The sequence below is a fragment of the Sinocyclocheilus anshuiensis genome, unplaced genomic scaffold (genome assembly GCF_001515605.1).
Source record: "Sinocyclocheilus anshuiensis isolate Anshui unplaced genomic scaffold, SAMN03320099.WGS_v1.1 scaffold159, whole genome shotgun sequence".
In the NCBI taxonomy this organism is placed as follows: Eukaryota; Metazoa; Chordata; class Actinopteri; order Cypriniformes; family Cyprinidae; genus Sinocyclocheilus; species Sinocyclocheilus anshuiensis.
In genome coordinates this window covers 785,092-804,125 of record NW_015549567.1, presented here as the reverse complement: position 1 = coordinate 804,125, position 19,034 = coordinate 785,092, and the positions used below count along the sequence as shown (strand labels likewise).

Below are 19,034 nucleotides of genomic sequence, written 5' to 3'. Positions count from 1 at the left end.
GAGTCGTCGTTGTGCTCTTGGAGTAATTTTGGTTGGCCGGCCAGTCCTGGGAAGGTTCACCACTGTTCCAAGTTTTCTTCATTTGTGGATAATGGCTCTGACCGTGGTTCGCTGGAGTCCCAACGCCTTAGAAATGGCTTTATAACCCTTTCCAGACTGATACATGTCAACTATTCTGTTTCTCATCTGTTCTTGAATTTCTTCATGATGTGCTGCTCTTAAAGCATGCTTCACTTTGTCAGACCGGTTCTATTTAAGTGATTTCTTGATTCAATAGGTCTGGCAGTAATCAGGCCTGGGTGTGGCTAGTGAAATTTAACTCAGCTTTCTAAAATAATTTGGTTTATCACAGTTCTTTCATGATTTAACAGGAGGGGGCAATACATTTTTCACATAGGGCCAGGTAGCTTTGGACAGCTTTTTTCCCTTAATAAATGAAATCATCTTTTAAAAACTGCATTTTGTATTCACTTGCATTATCTTTGTGTAATATTAAAATTTGTTTGATGATCTGAATCTTTTAAGTGTGACAAATATGCAAAAAATAAAATAAAAAAACAGTAAGGGGGGAAAAACCTTTTCATGGCACTGTAGTGTTCAAACTGGGATCTGTAATATTTTCTAATGTTTTAAAAGAATTCTCTTCTGCTCAGTAGGCATGGGCTGATAACCGGTTTCAAGGTATACCGCGATTTGAAAATGTCACGGTTTCAAAACCGCTAATATTTTCCGTTATACCGTTCCTGCGGTATGCGCTGTTTTTCACGTCTCCTCGAAAGTGTAGGAATCCCTCAGGTTGAGTGAAGTGTAGAGAGTAACACGACCCTCCTCCTCCTGTTGGTGCGAGCGAGCTGTCAGTCATGTGTGTGTAGGATGGCCGAATTTAAGGAGCTTCCCCTGGAACTTACGCGATCGGCAACTGGCCGTTTTTTGTCTTATTGCAAGCAACTCGTCTCTGTTCTGGACTTGCACAAACTGCGTTGCAATGCAATCGTTTTCCAAAATGTAATTTATGTGAAAATATGAAGTCTGTAAATGCCCATTAACACAGGCCAAAGACGTTGAAGACGGACGCACAGAGAAAAATACTGTAGCAGGCAGATCACTCACTGGTCATGATGCACGAACTATTGGAAGAAAATCCTCAATATTGATTTGGGGGTTTATATGAATGTGTTTCTGAGGGGAACTGACTGTCTTCAGAAAAGTTTACATGCTATTTTCTTTTAATCTCGTCTCTGTATAGTTCATATAGTTTGTTTGCAATCACGTGATTCTGATGACGCGCGAAATGCAGCTGGAGGTAGATACAGGGTGACACAGTCAGAATTCACTGAATGCTAAACGCCACACATAGACACGATGTATTATTGGCAGTTCTGAGAGCTTCATATCACGGAATCGTGAGATTGCGATAAATTGAAGTGAGTGACAGCTTTTTATTGATTAGCGTTATATGAAAACGCTATTTGCTCGCTTTCCAGGCTATAATCGATTCAGCATTTAAATAAAAGTTGTTTTACGTGCTGCAAATGATATGAAATTATATGTATATGAATTATATAACTAAAATTAAATAACTGTAATTACAGATTTAGGTTAAATAAAGATGTTGAAACAAATCAAAGAAAAAAAAAACATATTCTACTGTTCCTAATATTCTGTATATTGCTCAAAAACAAAATAGATTGTGTTCAGTGAAAAAAAAGTTGTTTTTTTTTTACCCAGTCATTTAAAAATAACACATTTTATAGCTGTAACGACAATACTGCGATACAGTGAAACTGTGATATTTTTGCTTAAGGTTATCGCATTTATTTGTACAGTAAAAAATACATGCCTGATTCAAGAAGGGGACCTCAAAAATGGACAAAAAATAAAGTTAAATTGTGCTTTGTTGGTATGTTGTCTGCTAGAATGTTAAAACATGTTCAGTGTTAAATAAATATTTTTAAATTGTTGTTTTCTAATTGCTTATTTTTTTCTTTAAACCGTAAAAAAAAACATTTTGGCTATTTAATTTATTCAGTGGTAAAAACATTTTCGGTTCGATTTCGGCCAAGAATTCTTCATTTCGGTGCATCCCTAGAATAAATACGTTTACATACATTTTTATTTACTTTTTTTCAATTATTGCAATTTTATTTCAAGTCAAGTCAAGTCACCTTTATTTATATAGCGCTTTTAACGATACAGATTGTGTCAAAGCAACTGTACAGCATTAAATAGGAAAATAGTGTGTCAATTAGGGCTGCACGATAAATCGCATGCGATACAGGCAAAACCACGATCATATTTTGCACGTTTTGTGCAGCTTGTCAGTGAACAACGGCTCGGTGTAGTAAATGCTGCTCCACGTGAAAGCACGCACGTGATGGAGATTTACCGCTGATTACAGAACCGGCTTTACTAACAAGCTGCGCGTTAAATATAGCATGCGATTTATCGTGCAGCCCTAGTGTCAATAACGCAAAAATAGTGTCAATAATGCAAAAAGGCAGTTCATCATTGAATTCAGTTATGTCATCATTCAGCTCAGTTCAGCTCTTGTACATGTAATTAAAAAAATAATAATAATAATAATAATAAAAATGGCAAAAGCACATAAAATTTCTAAAACTGAAACTGAAATTACAACTAAAAATACAGAAATAGAAACGGATTCAAAATACTAATAAACACTACAATATTATGTAAGTTCATTTCACAGTTCTTGAAAAGGGGTTAAATGTTATGGCAAAAAACAGCCAATCATAAACCGTCTAAAAGGTTACCTCATTAAACATTCATGCACTTTGTACCTCTCAGCATCTGAGACTCTTAACTCAAAACGACGAAGACATTGTGAACCAGAATTAATTTACGTTGAATATTTTTCATTCTTCTGCATAACAAGAAAAGTATGTTGGAGCCCAAACAACTGACTTTCATTTTATGTACAAAAAAAAAACAGACATTTTGCAAAATAACTTCAGTGCAGAAGAAAGAAACGGCAAACTATTACTATAGCTTTCGAGTCACAATGTCTGTCAAGAGTACTATAGGGTGTATAAAGAGATTGTGGTTCCAGCCAGCACAAAGCTTCCATAAACTAGCAAACCACATCATAAAAAGGAGAAAACGGTGATTGAATCTTATAAGACTAAGCACATCTCCTCTGATAAGGACTCAATGAGTCAGGGTGGATCATCATCAAGTTCTCATGAAGTACAAAAACAATCCAGAGATTTCCCAAATCTCTGATTCCTTTCAACCTGAGCCAAAGATCTGTGGTTAAAGTAATAAAGGCATGAAGCCGTACTTCACTGCCACACCCGCTCTCTTCATACACTCATCTGCATGCTTCAGATGTCCACATAATATATCATCAAAACCTCTGTAAGCACGACCAACTAAAGGTCAGCGTAAGGGAGGAGTTTGTTCCACATGTCGCTAAACACACACACCTTACTTTCAACCAACTTACTTCTTCATACAGCCAGTGTCATCTATCTTTAAGCAGGTTCTCCATAAATAGAGCATCTAGTCAACCCTTGGGGATTCCATTATGCCCTACTACATTCTGCTTGAGGTCCATGCGCATGGCTGACATGACTGTGTAATTGAAAGGCTCCGATTTCCACCGCAGGATCTCTCTGCCATTCAACTAGCCAAAAATCACTCGTCATTTGCCTTATTTTGCAAATGCAATTGTGGGGTTTGGGGTATGATTGAATAATAGAAAGCCTTTGAATACTAAAGCATTCATCCTATTACTCTTGTGCTGCAGCATAATTCAATACTGCAGCTTACTTCTATAGTTATGAGTTATATAAGAGCCCCATTCGCCATTCCTCAAATATCACACTGTGCATGTCGAAGCTGTTTGATGTTCCCTATAAGTAGCGATAGGTTAATATTTTCATCTCCTGCATTCACCATCTCTTCATTCACTTCAACTGAAGTGTATAAGTTCATGAAACATATTAAGTCATGTCTTGACCTCAAAGTGACCTAATGGTCACAGTCACATTTTGATGATTCTTCTGTATTAAATGTCACACATCAGGTTATCAACTGTGCAAGGTGAAACAGCCAATGAGAAGTTTCAAGAGACTTCTTCAAGACAAATAAATATGCAAAGAAAAAAAAAGTAAGTGTTATTAAATTATAATTGTTTCGTATAACTTGGAACTCCACAAGCTAGTACATACATCAATGTGCAGCTGTACATACTCCTTTTCATTTAGATCTACAGGTAAACGTTTAACAATTTTCAGACGGCTGAGGAAAAACAAGTAGCTTACTGTGCACTGGTGAGGAAAATCCTGCCAAATTAAAAGATTTTGGTGGTAAAGTCACAGCAAATACTCCAAGAGATGCTTGCATCTCTCTATAAGAAACTTAAAGCACTAATTTCTGAGGATGATCCTCGGACATGGCAGGATGATTAAAGGCTTTTAAAGCAAATTACACGCTCATGAGCATAAAGTGCCCATTTTGAGGCAGCCAGAAGTAACTCCATTTCAGCAGCTTTCTGCCTGGGAGGACAACAACAGGAACCACAGTAATGGATTTAAAGCACTTAACCAAAGTCTCATTCATTGTGGTAGTGAAATAGCAAGATAAACATCCAAGACTCAATGCCACAGATTATATTGGTGCACTTATGTTCATTGATATACCAATTTCGTGCTCAAATGAAACAGAAATACACTATTACGTTTGCAGAGCAAGAATCAGATTGTAGACATCCAGTTCAAATTTGCAAAAACAACAACTAACTTTTATATTTAATTTCTTAATATTTCTTTCAGAGCTGTTTTCCTGCATTAGAGAAGAGGCGGAGCACAGAAAGAGAGTTTGTTTACTGTCACCAAGGTCAGCACCAAGGTATTTCTGCAGCTGCTGAGACTCTTCCAACAGTGATGTGTTTGCCCTTGTGAAAGTGTGGCAGTAAGGCCATCCAAGCAATTTAGAGTATTGCTTGTGATCTCAAAGTGTTGGGTGCCAATACTGCCTGATTATTGATTATCTACTGTTTTGCTGTCAGAATGATATTTCAAACAGCTGATAAAAATGTCACCATTAGAACTGTTTTCGCTTGTAAGCAGTGCTTGATCTGTGCATATTTCTCTCCTGATTCAGACGAGACAACTTTTTTAGTGCAAAAAACAATACTTTGGATAAAGGAGGCAACGGTTTAATGTTAAAAACAACTTAATGATAGATTTGTTTATTACAAACACAGCTTTTCACTCCAGTCATACAATGGAATATCGTGATGTTTTCATCAGCTGTTTGAACTCTCATTCTGACGGCACCCATTCATGATAGGGAATCCATTGGTGAGCAAGTGATGTAATGCTAAAATTTCTGCAAACCAGTTCAAATTAAAACAAACTCATTGATATCTTGGATGAGTACATTTTCAGCAGATTTTAAATTTGGGGTGAACTATTCCTTTAAAAAAAAAAATAAAAAAAAATTAAAAAAGATTCCTATTCTCAGTTACAAAGTCAGCACTGTCACTGGATAATACACAATTTCTGTTTTCAAAGTGTTTTGAATATTTAAAAACAGCAAATGTTTTTAAAACTAATTGCAGAGTAAAGGATCACATGCTGTATTCACTGGCAACCAACCAAGCTTATCTATCTACATCAACCACCAGTCTTAAAGGGGTCATATGATGCTGCTAAAAAGAACATTATTTTGTGTATTTGGTGTAATGAAATGTGTTTATGCGGTTTAAAGTTGAAAAAACACATTATTTGCCACATACTGTACATTATTGTTTCTCCTCTATGCCCTCCCCGGGCTGGACTCTGCTTCGTCCACGGTGAAAGCCGATCCGGCGATCACAGCACTAAGTTGATGTATTCCCTCAGTGACCAGCACAGATCAGCTCTAGGCCAGACGAAGCGGAGCATTTGGGCGGCGTTATGCAAATCTTCCCACATAGTGATGTAGACATGTGGGGGCGTGTTAGAACGAGCCATTTTAGGTAGGCGTGGTTGACTTAACTTTTATAAAGAATATCTCTTTGGATTTGAGACTTTAGTCTTTGCAACTTTACAGATCTTCTTTATGCACCAAGAGCTTGTAACACTCCAAAGAGAAAGGAAAAATTGAAATCGCATCATATGACCCCTTTAACACCAATTCACATGAAATTTTCAATTTTTGCCTGCTATAACCTTAATACACACTGAACACATTTTAAAAGCAATTATCTGCCTTTCTTATGTAGACATCATTGCAGTGTCTAAACATGACAATCAAAATAAAACCTTGGTTTTTAGCCTCACAGTATAGACATGCAAACCTCTAATAATAATCAATTTCTTTTTAATTGGCACTCAAAAAATAACTACATGTCAGCATCTGTTCCCCCTCCCCTCCATGTTTTCACTGTCTCCTATCACACACACACACACACACACACACACACACACACACAAGCAAAACATCTCTAGACTGCTGTCCAATGAAACCAGATTGCATCTGAGCTCCTGGAGTCAACAGCATGTCCTTCTGCCAAAACCATGCATATTCTCAGTCTAGATGGACTGTTATTGTTTTAATAGACAACCAGAACCATCATAATAATGTTTTGCAGAGCCTCAATCTAACAAAAATACTACTCTCATTGTATGACTGTATATTTGCTATGCATGCTTACTAAAATGCATCATGAATGAAAATGCCATAATCTGTAAAGCTCAAAATTCAGTGATGAAAAACAGGTTGAATGTCATAACATTATAATATATCAAGCCTCGACATTACTAAAATGAAATCAACATGTACATGACAGGATCCCATTTACAAAGCGGCAGAACCGCCATCTGAAATAATAAAAAACCAGACAGAGCGTCAAAGCGCAACATTACCTTTTTCTTCAGGCATCGTCTCCCGTAATCACGTCTATTCTGTAAATAAGAGAATGAGCCTGCTGTTTAAAAATATATATATATATCCGACAGTATTTCAGTGGAGCACAGCGGTCTGGGACATGTTAATGCGGAGCTCCTCTCGCGAGCGACGGAGAAATGCGCTTCACACAGCGCGTCACAGCGAAACTACAGGAATGAACGCAGGTCATATGATTCCCGCCTCACACTCGAGCTATTGCAGCAATCCATTATAAATAGAAGCTTCTCGATCAAAAACATAACACCCCTTCCCAAATATCTGAGGGCGTTTACCGTATTTTCTCTGTGTGAGGTACGCAGCTGGACTATCATTCAGCCCGGTTGGGGGAAAAAAAAAAAAATGTAGGCCTATGTATCAACCTGTTATCAACGTGAGAAACATGCTGCATACATTTAGCTAAAGGTTTCCGCGTTTTAGGCTATAAACTTATGTCAGGTCTATAGGACACTGGAATGTCATCAAAATATATTTTTATATTTATATAATGTAGCATATTTTACATTCCATCATTTTTTTTTGGTTTGTTTTTTTTACTTTTCCAAATGTTGGAAGTCTCACATTATTCATAATATATAGGCCTAGCCCACAATTAAATGAAATTAGGATAGGCCTGTACCATAGGATATATAGGATGTCTCAAATTATTATTAGGACTATTATTATTATTTATATTTCATCTTAGAGACATCCAAAAAAAAGTATTGTTCCACTTTTCTAGCACTTTAATTACTAATAATAGAAAAATATAAATAAGTTTATTTAATATAAAAATAATATACACGAGGATATAGCGAAACAAAATGAAATCAATTTTTACAATGTAGGATGTCCCAAATAAACATGAAACAGGCAACCAAAACCAGAGTGACCAACTGCATCCGTTGCTATCCCATAATGCCACACTCAGCCCTATCTGACTCTAACCCTTTATTTTATTACTACATACCTTTGCACATGAGATCATGCCTAATATTGACTTGTTTGTGTTTTCCTTGTCATTTTGAATCCACCTTTCCTTGGAAAAGGACTGGATTTTGATGGATTGGATGCCTGTAACAACAGTTTCAAGCGGAGATTTTATCATCAGTGCTCTGTTAGCAAGACCACACTTGAATGCAGTCGCTCTAATGAAAGTTCTCAAATATGAACAGAGTCATGACAGGTATTTATGAACCGCAGAACTTTTCACACACCCGGTCCATTTAATTAATGCGTTCAAGAGATCAGAGGGGCTCAAATCTTTTCCAGTTCTGAAGACCCCTCACTCCAGCCAATGTCAATGTCATACTGCTATCTCACTCTCTCACATGTTCTCTATAAGTCCTGAATAATGATCAGGCTTGTGAACGGGCAGCTAGCACCTGTCAGGGGCTTAAAACAAGTAATTGATTACGGATTTTTTTTATGAGAGCTAAATTTGCTGCCATAAGCATTTGGCTTCAGTTTGTCAGCACCATTAAAAATTGTTTAGACTGCTGAAAATCTGTGCTGGCAATCCATGGAAACAAAAATAATGAAAGCGGCATTGTTCTAAAGTGAGACATGGCAAAACAGAAAAAAGGAGCGATAGAGTGAGCGAGCCAAGCTCGGCATTCAGAGAAAACACATTACATAATTCCCTTTGTATGATTTGCAAAGATAGAGAACATGTGCCTGACTAATCTGTGCTCATTTTTCTGTCCGTCGAGATGATTTATTTTAAAAATTTGACACCCTGTGGGCGTTTTCTTCTCTGTATGTAGTCATCATCTTAAACAAATTTGCTTACAAAAATTATAGGATATTTTCAGGCTATTTATCATCTGGACAGCATGATCAATAGAGACGGTAGGATAGCCAGAAGCAGATAAGTTGGCAAACACCAAAACCACTTAAATTGTTTAGGATACCCAACCAAATCTACAAAGATAAGTGTTACACATAAGTGACCTCTTCTGGATATAGTCAGGTAAACAATCTTTTTAGAAGCATTTTTAGTAATAAAATAAAACAAAATATATCATGTAAAATTGTGTGTGTATGCATACTTCATTCATGTAAGAGAGTTTATAGTACAAGCAATGTTTGAATTGAATATTGTGACCTCATCAGGATCCAAAAAAAACAACGTACACACTCACATTCTGTACACGAACACTGCCAGTGTCAAAATAGCTCAACTTCACTCTCTACACTTTGATCTACATTTAAAAGTCCTTCAACTCTTTTACTTCAACTTCATCCTATATCCTCTTTTCCTGAGCTAATGGAGAGCGTAATAGGGGCCACAGAAGGAGAGCGATAACAGAGAGCGAGAGAGAGAGAAACAGGGATGGGGATGTACTCTGCTTGCTCCAACTCAGACACCCTTCAGATTCAAGTCATGAATAATTTACAGAGCTCCTTTACTCTCTCCACGTAACCTGAGACTCTAAAGCACAGCAGCAGTGCTCAGGTGTCAAATCTCAGCAGCTGAGGGTGAGAACTACAGTACATTAGATCAGTGTTTCCCAACCGGGGTGCCGTCTGTCGAGAGCAGGGGTGCCGTGTAAAAAATCCTTTGATATTTTTAAATTGCTAAAATGTTCAAAAAAGCATCTATTATATAATATCCATTTCTGATGTCGCCAATAATTAGAGATGCACCGAAATTTCGGCTGCCGAAAATTAGTTCACCGCTCAGGTTTCACTTTCACGTGGTGTGACGCTCTGCGTATTATCCCGCTCTATGCGTGTGCGCTCCGCTCAGTCGCTCCACTCATATACCGTTCATGCGAATCGGAACAGCAAAGTCCACTCAAAAATTGAGCCAACAGGAAACATCGATGTAGTACAGTATTGTTTCTGTCTGCAATAGCCCTACTGTGTTGTAACATGGTGTGGTAAATGGGCAACTCTGGTAACGCTGCCCTTGATCTGCTAACCGCTATGTTATGCTCGCATGTTCTGATTGTTGTACCGAATATCTATACTTTTCAAATTATCATATCGAATTTAGAAATTCAAATATTGTGACAATTAATTTTATAGGGTGCCACAAGTTAAAAATTTCCAAAGGGTGCCGCGACTAAAAAAACAGGTTGGGAAACACTGCATTAGATTATGGAAAGACAATGAAGACAACTGTAAACCATTTAAAGATTTTTTTTAAAGTTGTAAATAAACCAAAGATTACTGGAATAGGTTGTACAAGAAAATACCGTTTCAGTCTTTTTACTTAGAATGTCATGTTTAATTCAAAGCGTTACTTGCGGTTTTTTTTGGTAATTATCTTAATTATTCAATATTTTTTAGTTTGTCAACAGAAGGTAAGCAACATTTTATGAAGTGAAAGCTAAGCCACGATTGAATCAAACATCTGGAAATAAAGCAAAACAGCAGAGAACAAAAATATTGGAGTCATTTTCTTTATTTACAGCTAAATCTGACGTTAATTCAAGCTCAAACTGATTAATTAGCTGAAGTTATTACACAAATAATACCTGCATCATTAACACCAAGTTACTGCGGCTTTGAGAGTAGTCATTTCTTCAAAAACGCATTGCACTATTTTAGCAAAAACAGCAAGTTGTATAGAAAACGCATCCCTGCCTGACACCGCAGCAACACTGGTTCAACCAATGGCGTATATGGCAGGACTATCCGTTTGCGCAACTAATGGCAGACAGGGGAGTGTTCTGAAACCTGTCTGGAAACAGTCATTATTTTAGCAAAAATGTATAAAGTTATTTTAAAAATATTGTATTACAAAAACATTACTGTAGTTTGAGTTCCGGTTTCACAAAGATTGTTGAAATTTCACTACAATTTTCCTTCAATTTTTAACCAAAACATAAGAAAAAAAGAAAAGAAAAAAAAAAAAATCGAATTTTTCTGTTCTAGCAGCTGATTTATAGCTCCTAATCTGAGAACACTGACCACCAGTAAATTCAGACCTGACCTATCAGTTTAGCACGAGGACGCTACATTCTGGATTTGTCCCCATAACCTCAGCACTCTTCTGGTTACCGTGGCGGAACGAGAGGGGTGATGGGTAGAGAATCATCACACTCTGCTGTAACATTCCATTCCAAAGATACACCAACAATACACACACACAGAGCTCGGAAATTATCAAGGGCTTTGGGCAAAAAAGCCACCAAAATTAACAAAATTCGCCCCATATTTAAGATAAAAAAAAAAAAAAAGAAAGAAACAATTGAACTAAATGTAATGGTCACAATTAAAGTGAAAGTGTCACATTACACTTAGATCTGCTCACGTTAAATCAAAGATTTCTTTTACTCATTTTTCAATTGAGCATTAAAGCCAAATCACACACATTTCTGTTAGTGTATGAATGCAGTGACCATACAGAGACATTTAGTTTGTTTTCTATATATAAATCTTTCCCAGTTAAAATAAATAAATAATAAATAATGAATAAATAAACGTTTTGTTCATGCTATCAAGAAAAAAAAATCAATTAATAAATGGTTCTGTCTGTATAGCATAATTTATTTTTATAATAATTCATATTTTATGTGCACCACCTTTAAGCAGCAGTATCAGATCAGATGTAGCTTCTGTTTAACCTTTGCAAGTGTAAAAATTACTGTAAAAGTGCTGATGTTGATTAATTGTACTAAAAACAACCTATAGTATTCTGATTCATTGAAATGATTTCAATTTATATTTAAGTATTTGACAAGACAACACAGAAACATTAAATATTAAAATCCTAAAATGCCCTTAGAAAGGTTTTTAAAAAAGGTCCTTGGAAATCAATTCCAGGGGCAATTGCCACCTAATGGAAAAGTACATTTCTGAGCCTGACACACAAATTAATTAGAACATCGTTTTTAATAAGCAAATAAGAACCACAGAACCAACTCAAGAACACTACATAGCACAAAGCAATTCAACAAGATGTTTTTTGCTGAACCAAAGGAGCTGCCTTGAATTTTGGGATAAAAGACATGCTTGATCAGACAAATGACAGCCTGAAGATATATTTAGACATATTCAAAGTGTATTAAGGAAAGTGTATACACGTATGCAAACTGCTCGCAAAATGGTTGACATTGTTTCAATATCTCATAAGCTGGCAACAAAATTTGGTCAAACCAGATGAGCCTCCATCTGGGGTGACATGCAAACTGTTCACTGACTCAGCAGTACTATATTCAGCAGAGCTACATTCCAATAAAAGAATGAAAATGTTCAAAGAAAATTGCATCATTTGAATTTTCTTACTGTTGTGCAGAGGCATGGTACAATCATAAAAACATGTGACAGAGCAAAAAGTTATTTTGAGCATTTGAAGAAAGTTAAAGGCAGAATACGCACACAGACACCCGTACACACACACACACACACACACGTACACACACACACACACACACACACACACACAAGTAAAGCAGCTGGTCATCTCTGGCCAGCTTGCCTTTAGGGTTTAATGGGTAAAAAGAAGCCTATTTTGCAAAAAAGTGCAAATAACTGGTCATATTAACAAATTACTTTTGCCTTTGAGTAAAAACTCAGCTCAAAGCAAACACCAATAACAAATATCAAATCATTAGCACATACATGTGCGCAATCAAATGTTTAATGGTGTGACTGTAAAAAGGGTTTGTCTAAAAAGACAGGTTACTATAGCATCTTTCAATAACTCAAATACATGCACATGTATGTAAATTGAGTCACGTATTATAACCGAAAATACATAATGCATTTAAAAAAAATTTATAAAATAGTGTATTATGCCCATGATAGTTGTTGAAAGTGATGGCCAAAAAAAAAAAAAAGTGATTTTTGTACAGGTTTCTGCATATATGCATATAAGATGATAAAAATAAATAACTATAAAGGCTTAAATGGCTCTGCTCCCAACCACTAGAATGTGTAAACAACCACACTACAAAAAAAGTAGTGATTTTTTTCCCTCAGTAATTTTGTCGAGTTTTACCTTGTTTTCCAGTGCAAAGTCTAAAGATTCTTAAAATCAAAATACATTTACTTCAGAAGCAAAATAAGAAAACGTCTCATTTTCTGTGAATCTTGAATCGAAAAATCAACTTGACTCAAAAGGAAAAAAGTTTTCATACGCCACTGACAGATTTGTTCAAAATATAAACATTTTGATTTTCTTAATATATGAATGTTTAGATTTTTGTATTGGAAACCAAAATATAGATATTCATTTTTTGCAATGCGTGCAACATTTAATGCCATGACTTTATTCACTTAAGGCTTTTGCTCTGATTTTAAGACCTTTATAAGGCCTCAATTTGTAGAGGGGCCTTTTTAAGAATCACACAAACCATTTATTGGATAATGCAATCTAAAAACAATGCTTTATTAACCAAGTATTCGGAGCAGACTCATTGATGCTCATCAAATGACCAACAGTCAGGTTAGACATCATACTGTATTTAACCAATAAAAACAAGGTTGTGAGATAACAGACTAGTCTTTTCAATGGCACGCACTATATAAGACAGATCATGTAATTATTTCCACCAAATCACAACTTTCAAAACTGTTTTATGGAGCTTTTGTCTACTAAATGTCTTTTCATAAACAAGTTTCTTCAGCTAATCAATATGTTGTTCGTAAACAACAGTACAATCTCCACTGAACACGCTGCACTTCTATCATCGCAGCCTTGATTTCACTCCTGTCAAGAGTTAAATATGGCACTACTCCAAGGTCTATTTGACAATGTGATGGGGAGGGGGGTATGTTGTATGTGTATCAAATACACCGATACTGTTCTTGAAATGTCCCTCCAAACACACCTGCTGATGATGAAATGGCATTCTCCCAGCATGCATCCAACCAAGGCTCAATTAACAAAACCACCAGGGTTCATGCGGAAGGCAAGGGTGTATATTTCAAACTTTTTCATACGTGATATCCAATTTGTGTCTCCTTTCTGATTTCTGCAGGTTAGAACGGCACCTTAAATAGCTGAAAACAGCTTCCACGCTATTCTTTAACATTACGTGAAAAATGAGCCTTCTGATTTTGTCCCTATCGTAGCTAGTGTTTGATGAATAAGCTGGAGGCCATTCCTCACAGTCAGTACCAATAAAACCAGGACAAGGAAAATGTCACAGGCCCACTCTAGATTTCAGGGCTAATTGCTAGTATCTGTTTCTCAGGGACTTACTGTAGCAGTTACTGTGATATCACCAGCTATTTCTCTGTTTGCTTCCAACAGCTGTAACAATTTTACATTCAGCCTGCGCCTTTTCTGCAAAGAGCCAAAATCCACAATCTTTTTAATTGTAACCAAATACCTTCTAAAAGAAAGTCAGTCTTAACTTGCATACCCTAAAACAGCAGTTCTCATCTGCTGAGTCGCAACTAACCATACAATCAACATCAAAATAAAGAGACTCATCAACTTTAAAAAAAAAAATAAAAAAAAAAAAGGTGAAATTGGCATATCTTTTGTTTTAGATGCCAAAGTGCTTATATCTAATCAAACTCAGTATTTTGGTGCTAATTCATGTCATTAATGCCAAATTTACACTGCAAAAGTGAAATGGCATTTATATGCACATCTTGACACAGACTGTTTAATGCTGCTCAGAGGTAGCATAAATGCATTATAAATATATAACCCAAAGTAATAGTAAATAGCTCACCCACGCCAGATTTATTTTAATCTTTCACTTAAAGAGAAAAAAATTAAAAAATAAAAATACATGCCACCGTGTTGGAACAGCACTTGATGCCTGATATAAAAATAATTTGTGTCCTCAACTAAACCCAGTTGAGAACTGCCCTAATGTACCAACTTCACTCCTAAGTCACTCCCATGATGATTTAGCTAATACTCTGATATTACATCAGTCAGATTCACATGAGTTGAATTTCTGGCACAAATTATGCTGACCTGAAAATAAGGTTATACAGAAAATAAATTAACCAAATTATGCATAATTGGTTCACACACTGTTCCAGAACAACATTTTTAAAGAAATAACATTTGTTTCAAACAAAATGTGTCATTCATATTAAAATTAAGCAACCACTTTATGAACCTTACAGAATATGTACAGCAATATGTAGAACAGAAGCCATTGGCACCGGTCTCGTCTGTCAATTTACGATTATGATGCTTTTTGGAAAAGCAACCCAGGATTAGGGTTGCAAAGGGGTGGAAAATTTCCGGAAACATTCCAAAAATCCCTGAAATATTAAAAACAAAAACAAAAAATCCTGGAAAGTTTCCAAAATTTCTGGAATATTTCCACCTTTTCGCAACTCTACCCGGGATAGAGGTTACAGAACATCATTACCACATAAAAAGGGAACTTGTATCTACAGACTAGGGGTATGCCGGTATCAAATTCTCATGTTGCGATTAATTGCTAATGCTTTTAATCACGGTATACGGTGTTATCACGATATTTAAATTTAGTTTTAAAAAAAAGTGCTGTCATAATACAGTATAACAGGTTTAATAACTTTTTTTCTTATAACAAAAATACCTGAACATTTAAATGCAATAAAGCAATACAGAAAAATGTATAAAGTTCAAAGTTTTACACAGATTAAAGTGCAAAAGAACTATAAAGACCAATAGGTATTACTTTACAATAAGACCTCATTAGTTAACCTTAGTTAATGCATTAACATTCACAATGAGCAATAGCTACATTTGCTACAGAAGTTATTAATCTTTGTTAAAAAATACACGTCTTAGTTCATGTTAGCTCATTAAATAACAGTTGCAACTTTCAATTTTAACAACGTGTTATTAAATATTGGAATACCTAAGATTAATTATATAATTATTCACGGGATTTAGAAGTGCCCACGATAACAATATCGTGCATATTCATTACCGTGATATATAGCATTACCGAATACCGGCACAAGTCTACTACAGACAATATTAATTAAGGTTAGAGATATTGGCCACCTTGACGGCAAAATCAACTAATACCTGGGATTGTGCAGACCATCCTTCTAACACCCTCAGTGTTAACTTAAGCTACCACATAGTGAATGACAGTGTTGTAGACCTATTCCTTTAAATACATCAACAAAAATACGGGTTATTAAACTTTTTATAGGACTTCCAAATGCACCTACACTGTCAGAAAAAAAGGTGCAAAAATTCTTCCTTTAGGGGTACAAGGGCTCAAAATAGCACCAAAAGAATACAGATTACTAAACTAAGGTACAATGCAACCTTTAGGGGTAAAGGAGGTAATCCATCAGACATCCATCCTGTAAATCATGACTATGCACAGGATTTGTTTTGTTAATATAGGAGAGAAGCATCATTCAGACTTAAGATTAAGACTATACAAAAAAGATTTATAGACAAATTGTGCCAGTTCTCAGAATAAAATAAGCCCAACAGAACATTTCCCTTAATAAAACCCCTAGTAATAACTTAAGTTTCCCAACTCAAAGGGTTTGTTGTCACCAGATGCAGAACACTAAGGGAGTCTTGGGACACTGTTGAACGCGCTACACATCACACGAAAAAACAAGAGACAGCCTCTATACACCTTTGACAGCACTACATTACGCATTTCCATACAACACGGCTGCACTGCAACATAAACGCTGGTGGATAGGTGGGTGGAACCAGACTACCGCGTACAGACAAACAAAACTCAGAGATTTTAGGTAATGAGATTAGTATACGCGACGCACTCCCAACACTCACCGGTGCTCATCGTTATCCGCAGACCTTTCCAGAGTCCAATGTCATGTATGTCTCTAGATCATCATTCACGCCGAGCCATCAATGCGCTCCGTGCATCTTTCAACCGCCCGGTGCACAATTGCTCGAGCCAACGTGGTAATGAAATAATAAAATAAAGAGATCGCGAAATAAGCCCTCGCACCTCCGACTGAAGAAAAGTCGTTGTTATTATACGCTGTAGAACCGCTAATAAACGTAGTGCGCAGCGTCGCAGGCGCATGCAGGAGCGGGGTGTTGCCGTATGGCTGTGATGCGCGTGTGCGTATTTGCCTCAGCACCATTCCTGCACGAGACGCACTGTGACACAGGACGGCTGGGAGGAGTTTATGTGCGCGAATCAAACTCAAGACCAGCCACAGCAATAATCATGATTAATATTCGACGTCATTTTAAAGCAAAACTTGCCACCCAAAGTGAGGATTTCCCTTTTGTATTGTCCCAAGAAAGAAACCCACTCAGATATCTGTAACAAGATATAGCTGGGGGCCCCAGGGGCCTCAGGGTGGCCCACAACAAGCCTCCACTCGACACTTAAATAACCACCATTAGTCAAAGCACAAACCGTGCGGGACGAGTTACGCACATAGTGACGCCACGCTTAAAGCAATACTAATCTACAGATATTATGAAAGGCATGTAAATTTATGGCTCAAAATATAATAAGGCAAACAATTATATTTAAATGGCTGTACTGAGCAATATTGTAATACTATATAGCTCATATTTTCCATTTTTATTTTAAAGCCTTTCTCTTTGGAGTGTTACAAGCTCTTGGTGCATAAAGACCTGTAAAGTTGCAAAGACTCAAATATCAAATCCAAAGAGATATTCTTAGAAGATTTGCATAACGCCGCCCAAATGTTCACGCAAAGAAAGAAGGCGTAACTTTTATTCTCGCTGTAGTATTGTTGCTGCCGCCATGTCGTGAAGGTGCTGCGTTTCGTTGTGAAAGCGAAACTACTTTGGCCTTCCAAAAAGAGGACGAGATCCGCTTCGTCATGCCTGGAGCTGATCCGTGCTGTTCGCTGAAGTAATACATCAACTTCGTGCTGTGGACCGCCAGATCGGCTTTCACCGTGGACGAAGCGGAGTCCAGCCCGGGGTCGTCACATGTGGTTGCCGCAAGCCCGCCGGACGCTCCTGCGTCGAATACACCGGCCGCCGCTCACTCTAGCTGCCGTGTGTGACGCTGTGCTTTTCGTTGCGAAAAAGAAACTACTTTATTTGTCCTTCCAAAAGAGGACACGACTAGAAATCAGTGGTTAAGTCGTATTTACAACACCATTCCAGAACAGTTCAATCCAAATATTCAGATGTGTCCAGCGCATTTTATGGAGGACTGTTTCCTGATCCTGGTAGAGTAGACTACAATGCCGGCTGTTCTGACTCACAGACTGTAAGTACGTTTTTCATATTTAAAGGATTTGCCACTGATGATTCAAACGTGAGTTTTGAGCAGTGTAGAGTAGCACTTGTTTGTCATTTCTCCGATAACAAATGCAGACATGGTTTTAGGTTTACGCAGCGCGATGCAACGCGTAAAACGTCAGTATAAGTCATTATAAACTGTAATGTAAGTACGTTTTTCATATTTAAAGGATTTGCCACTGATGATTCAAACGTGAGTTTTGAGCAGTGTAGAGTAGCACTTGTTTGTCATTTCTCCGATAACAAATGCAGACATGGTTTTAGGTTTACGCAGCGCGATGCAACGCGTAAAACGTCAGTATAAGTCATTATAATCAGTAATTATGTCCCCACTGGATGCAACAAATGCCTCGTTTATAATGGGTTTTAATGTTTTTGTCTCGTCGCTCCAGCCCGACGGCATCACAGTATGGTAGGGGCGTAACATTTCCGTCACATGCTTGAGGTATTTGGCCAATCACAACGCACTGGATAGCTGGCCAATCACAGCACACCTTGCTTTTCAGACCGATGAGCTTTGTAAAAAAAAATTTACACGTTTCAGAAAGGCGGGGCATAGAGGAGAAACAATGATAACAAGAAGATTTTTTTTTTTTTAAAGTATAGTTTAATTTTAGTGCATCAAATTAAAATAACTGGTGTTTTTTTTCAGTTAATCTTTATTTCAAGTAAAGAATTTATGGTTTTAGTTCACTGCATCAACCCTGATATTGCGCAACTGCACAATTGGAAAATGTGCATAAGAAAATTAAAGCCATCTAGCATTGAAGACAGCTTGTAAGTCTTTTCAATTAATGCATGAAATCCTACATGAGATTGACAACCACTAATACCACAACTGAAAAAAAGTTTGATTTGTTGGAGCAAACAATCAGCAGTTAAATGAAGCTTTTTCAAGACATCTTACTTGGAAAGTGGTGAGGGGGGCAATCAAATTGGATGACAGACCAAATTAAATAATCACTTTATTTAATCTCTTCACAATAGTTTT

At 36.9% G+C, this 19,034-nt stretch overlaps 1 pseudogene; it reads right to left on the bottom strand.

The window, feature by feature from the left end:
- LOC107657295 (actin-binding LIM protein 2-like) overlaps nt 1-7,175 on the bottom strand; it is a 66,026-nt pseudogene extending 58,851 nt beyond the window's left edge.
- Nucleotides 7,176-19,034: the final 11,859 nt, after the last annotated feature.